The sequence below is a fragment of the Eucalyptus grandis genome, chromosome 5 (assembly GCF_016545825.1).
Source record: "Eucalyptus grandis isolate ANBG69807.140 chromosome 5, ASM1654582v1, whole genome shotgun sequence".
NCBI lineage: Eukaryota > Viridiplantae > Streptophyta > Magnoliopsida > Myrtales > Myrtaceae > Eucalyptus > Eucalyptus grandis.
Window position 1 is genome coordinate 25,955,658 of NC_052616.1, and position 6,258 is coordinate 25,961,915.

A 6,258-nucleotide genomic window follows, 5' to 3' on the forward strand; every position below is an offset into this window, starting at 1 on the left:
TTTTTTTTTGACATACGAACAACTGCTTTATCGAAAGAAGACAAAAATGCATCGAGCAGAACCAGACTAAGCAATCCCGACCGTCCATCACGCGTTTAAGGCCTCCCGCGTTGGCCCGATTGGATGCGAGACTTTGCATGTGCCAACTTTCCCTATAAATACGCCCCTCCCTCTCTAACGGTCTCACAACGCATATCATACACTTCAGCTATAGTCCTTTCCCTGATCCTTCGTCAATTCTAGCATTCCTAAAAAAAAAAAACAACCTCCAACCATGGCCGAAGGACACCACCATCACCACCACCACAACCACCACCGCAGCCACCACAAGAAGGATGATGCCTTCACAGAGCCTGGGGTCATCTTCACGCCTACGGTCAATTACAGGAAGGAGGAGAAGCACCACAAGCACCTCCAGCAGCTCGGCGAGCTCGGTGCGCTGCTGCCGGTGCTTATGCCTTGGTAATAATTATCATATTCTTTTCAATTCTTTTCAATTACTTTTCCATTTTATAATTTAGATAAAATTTGTTTTCACCTTATTGACCTGAATCATCAGGTTATTAACGAGCATTGGATGCAAAAGATCTCGATTAAACTCACATATTTCAACTCGACATGATAATGGCATGCCATGCGAGAATGGATCATTCTTATAAATGAACACTAGTTTGAATTTAATTGATTTCCTTCACCCAACAGCTAGAGGAATAAGATTTCCCTACAATAACAAAAAACATAATTGTAATCCATAGCACTATTTACATGATCAAATACTTCTTTTCAAGGTGAATAAATTAATTTCTTTTTTCTCGAACTTATCCCATGCTCAGAGCTTGTATAAAAAAAAAGTATACATAGTACAGAACTTTTTTTTTTGGCTCCTTTCCTCTTTCCCTTAACTCATTTTGTTTCGTGCACGCCATTGCTGATTATAATGTGCAAAATGCAGCATGAGAAGCATAAGGCCAAGAAGGACCCGGAGCACGCTCACCGGCACAAGATAAAGGAGGAAATAGCTGCCGCCGCTGCCGTCGGGGCTGTCGGGTTCGCCTTCCACGAGCACCACGAGAGGAAGGAGGCCAAGAAAAAATATAAAGAGTCTCATCATGGCAAGAAGCACCACCATCACTTCTAAACCATGGAGGATCTCCGTCTCTTTTTGCTGCTATCTGTCTTGTTTATGTAATTTTATTTCCTTAGAGACTGCCTTCAATAGTCGCTGTACATTTGCGGAGGGTGGTTCTTGCGTTTACATTTCCACATATTGTTTTAGGTACAATGATTATATTGAATATTATTTTCCAAAACCAGTTAGCACATAGTCTTCGCATAGGATGGATCCACACCCGGTTAGTCAATGTCAATTAACTAAAACGCGATGGCGTCAAATTCAAAAAAAAAAATCACTTCATCGCAATGTTATATATGATTATAATTCAAAAAGTACATAAAAAAGCTGTACATGACGTAAAAGTATATAAGAGCTTCTTAGAATTGATGTTTTGAGTCCTCCCATGAGGACACGTACAAATTAGCAAATTTATCTAATAATAGTCCATTGCGATATCTTCATCGTGACCTCACTGAGCACATTGACATTTTCTACTAATTTGGTGGGCTCTATGTGCTAGGTGCATGTCATTATCATCGTCCATTATCGTGATTTTTTTCCAAGTTAGTTCTTTCAAATATGGCTGAGTCAATTAACTGCGATTCAGTTTGAAATGAACTCACAAAATGACATAATTAGTAATCTATATTGTCCCAGATCAAGCAATATAGGGAAAAGTGTTAAAAAAATCATAAACATTTTGTATTTTGTGTCAATTTAGTCCTAAACATTTTTACTTAGTACCGATTTAGTCTTTTCCGGCCAATTTTGGTCGGATTTTATTAATTGAACGCCGGCCGCCAACGGCCAGCCTGATGTAGCTGATCAATGGACAACTTTTAATAATGGACAACTTTAATATTTTTAAAATTTTTGAATTTTTTTATTTTTTATTTTTATCTTTTTTTCTACCCCTCCTGCAGCCAATTGCTGAACCTCGATGAATGGCTAGAGGCGACAACCGGCGAGGTTGACCTCGCCGGACCTCATCGAATTTGGCGACCTAGCGTCGGGCTGGCGAGGCTCGACGTCATCGAATCGTGGCTTGGGCAATGCCAGCGAGGCTTGCCCTCATCGAATCTGGGCGGCGTTGTCAAGGTTGACCCTCGTTGGCTATAGGCAAGGCTTGACCCTCGCCACCCAGTGCGAGGCTACCCTTGCGGCCACTAGTAAGGCGGTCGGTGAGGTCGACTTTGCAGCCACTGGCATGGTGGCCAGCGTGGTCGACCTCGCCGGTCGGAGGAGGGGAAGAAAAAAAGAAAAAAGAAAAAGAAAATATTCAAAAATATTAAAATATTATTAAAAGTTATCCACATAGCAACAATTAGACCAATAACTTCAACCCCCTCCCCCAAAAGAGTAATAAAGTTAATGGTTGGATTTTCATTGAATTAGGTGATTCCGTGCTTACCTAATATATCGACTTACATAATGAGGAGGCGGTGGCAATTGGGCTGGGCTTGGTCGAACCGGCACAATCAACTTATTTGGGCCCTAAGGCCCAAACTCCGGGCCACGGAGGGATTCTCGTAGGAATATAAATGACAATTTGGGTTTAATAATATAGATCCAATAACTTCAGCCCCCCATAAAAAAAAGAGTAATAAAGTTAATGGTTGGATTTTCATTGAATTAGGTGATTCTGTGCTTACCTAATATATCGACTTACATAATGAGGAGGCGGTGACAATTGGGCTAGGCCAGGTAGGCCCGACACAATCAACTTATTTGGGCCCTAATATATCGACTTACATAATGAGGAGGCGGTGACAATTGGGCTAGGCCAGGTAGGCCCGACACAATCAACTTACTTGGGCCCTAAGGCCCAAACTACGGGCCTTGGAGGGATTCTCATAGGAATATAAATGACACTTTGGGTTTAATAATATAGATCCAAAAACTTCAGCCAAAAAAAAATATAAATAAAGTTAATGGTTGAATTTTCACTAAATTAGATGATTCCATGCTTACCTCACATATCGACTTACATAATGAGGAAGGAGTGGCAATTGGGCTGGGCTGGGTTGGGCTGTTTCGATCAGGCCCATCTTCTCTCGAGATGGCCTGGTAAAAGGCTCAGCCCAAATCGAATTATATGGGCCCAAAGGCCGAAACTCTGGGCCCATCTTCTTGACCGGTGGCTGTTGGGCCAGCAGGGCTTTGCTAGTGGGCCTCCAAAAGCCCAAAAAAGGAATGCTCCTCCTCCAATTAATCTCCCTTTTAGTCTCAAAATTCTCCTTTCCTTCACTCGTCGGATCGATCTGTTGCTAATGACCAATTTCAATTATAACCTTCAATTTGTCTCAAATGAACCTGAAAAATTACTTAATTACACCTACATATTTTGTATGGAAGTCAAATCAATTCTAAAACTTTTAAATTTTTGCTAATGTAATCCTAAGTCTTTACAGGAAATTTTAATATAATTCTTTTGATTTTTTCATAGGAGATCGCTGACGCGGCAACTGGCCATGTGCCTCTCCATGCAAGACAACTCTATCGTTAGGTCATGAAAAAAGGAGCTTTGTATTTCAAAATCTTGCAATTTTGCGTAGCTACATAAACTCTATACTCTCCTGGCTTGATCGGATTTAGTCTTCTCCCGCTAGGATGCGACAGATGATCGAACGTTTTCTTATGTGTAGATCCCATTAGCTTCCGATTCGACGTGTGCGTCAGGCGGTACTCTAGCCATGCAATGCCGGAGAAGGCTGCGCCACGCAAGGATTTCGTCGTGTCATGCTGCTGCAACTTGGGAATAGGTGAAGAAGTCGATGCTGACCGAATTCTCGTGACGATGAGAGCATTATCACACGGTATGGACCACGCGCTAAGGCGGACGAGGCGAAGACACGCCATCGTCGGAAGGTTCATTTTGGTTTTGTTGACAAAGACGAAGTCGCCGACGCGGCGAAGACTCGCCGTCATCCGAGTATCCATTTTACATGCGAACGCGAAGGCACCAAAAACCGACACGCGAATTCAAGAGGAGTGCACGTGCCCCTGATAAAACCATAGAAGACAAAAACATGGAATTGTAATGTCAAAACGCGTTCAATTTTTTTTAGAAAAATCTTCATGTCACCATACGTCACCTCAAATCTTTCAAAAGTTTTTATAAGATATTGGAAGGTTCTTTTATTTTGGTTAAAAAGAAAGTTGAATATGACTAATTTGGTGAACGTCAAACAAAACAGCCTCTTGATTTCGCATAATTCACACAGGCATCCATGTATATGTATTAATCGATCAGCTTTCTTTTTCTTTTTCTTTTTTTTCTCCCTCTTAAGCCTAACAAAAGAGCTGCTGGCCAACCCTTGCCAACCATGAAGCCCTCACCCAGCCGCCAACAGGGGTCGCCCAGCCCTTGCCTTTTGGCTGGCAAGGGTTAGTTGGCGATCCTTGTCGGACTTGGTAGGAAAAAAAGAAAAATAAACAAAGTAGAAAAATTATAAAAAAATTAGTCACATCAACCCCAACCGTTCTATATATCATTATTGGTGTCCACGTTAGTTATTTCCAATTAAATTTAGCCGGATAAACTTAATTGGTAACATATAAAAATGTTTAGAACTCAATTGACACAATTAAAATGATTGTAATTGAATTGATCAAAATGCAATAAATTTATGACTTTTTATATAATTTGTCCTCATAATGCGACTGTACTTTGTAAAATTGATTTGAAATAAGAACTTGAAATCATTATCTGTGTATTTCATTATGAAAAGATAATAGTAGTATTTATGCCCATAAATTCATGCAACCAGCCCGCAACATGGCCGTCCTACCAGCCCGACCACGCGTGCCAATAGACTACTCATGCCTGGCCGTACCACTGGCTTAGCCTGCATCGTACTATACCGAAACTTAACAATATCCCAGATTTCCTCCTCTTGGTACTTCGGGCATAATTTCCTTCAAAGGACTTCCAAATTGCAGGGAAACTTGATTCATCGAAGCTAGACATGTCGGGCTTTCAACCATGCATCCTACGACCATATTAGCATCTCGAGACACCGGCAATTCGGCGCCGGTGATAACGGGACCAGTAACTTTGGGGCGTTTCGAGGTCAAGATCTTCCTCAATGAAGAAGCTGCCCGAGCTGCTGAGGCGAGCCATAGCCAATTGCCTTTCCTCCATGGCAACCTTCGAAGCTTCCGGAGATCTTCGAGTTGCGCTTGAATTTCAATTCTTTCTTGGTTTTTTTTTTATTGGTCTTGCCAACCTGGTTAGAACATGCCCAGTCTTGATTTTGGTCGTAGATAATGGTGTTTGGAATCCTATAGAAACAATGGAAAGTCAAAGAAGAGAATGTTCTTCAAATCATAACTGATACGGTTGTTTTTCAAAGTATATATGGGTGGAGACATGCATTCAAAGTATGAGAGAACCAAGGCCAAAAAGGGCGTCATCTCAAACGAGCTTTGATATTTACCACTGGAAATAAAGATGTACAGCCTGCTTTCAAATCATAGGCAAAGAGTGTTAGTACTTGGATGCTTTGGATAATATGCAATGGGCAATATAGTCCTTGAATTTTTAATTTTACTTCTTTATTCATTTATATATGTTTTATAGATGTCTACCTTCTAATTAACACCCGATAATATCTACCCCATTAATCTTATATGTATATAGGCATGTCAACCAATTCTAAAATGAAGGGGTTCCACTAAATGCATTGATGGAGCATATACGAACTAGTTCTACTATTTAATTAAATTCGGGTTTCGTCCCTTGAAAATTAATAGGGATATAATGCCATGCCTCTTACAAACAATCTAAGAGTACAGTAGGAAAAGAAAAGAAAAGAAAAACGGAAGTACGGTGATGGAAAAATTAACGTATTCTCTTATTCTTAAAGCATAAAAAAAGAGACAATCACTTTTGCAAAAACGAGTCGGTATGAAACCACGGGACAACCCATAGAGCACATTCATGTGATGCGATTACTTAATCAATAAGTTAAAACCACCCACCTCCACCAAAAAGTCTCATCTTAGACTTTGGACCCTTACAATTACATTACTAAACAAATCTTGCAATTCACGCTCAAGACTAAGAAATTATCATCAGACAAATCAAAGGGAAACGATAAAAACATCATTGTCAAGTATATGGTATTGTTAGAGCATTGTTC

At 40.5% G+C, this 6,258-nt stretch overlaps 1 pseudogene; it reads left to right on the top strand.

The window, feature by feature from the left end:
- The first annotated feature begins 274 nt into the window (after positions 1 to 274).
- LOC104444691 lies at positions 275 to 1,279 on the top strand (annotated as a pseudogene).
- The last annotated feature ends 4,979 nt before the right edge of the window (positions 1,280 to 6,258 follow it).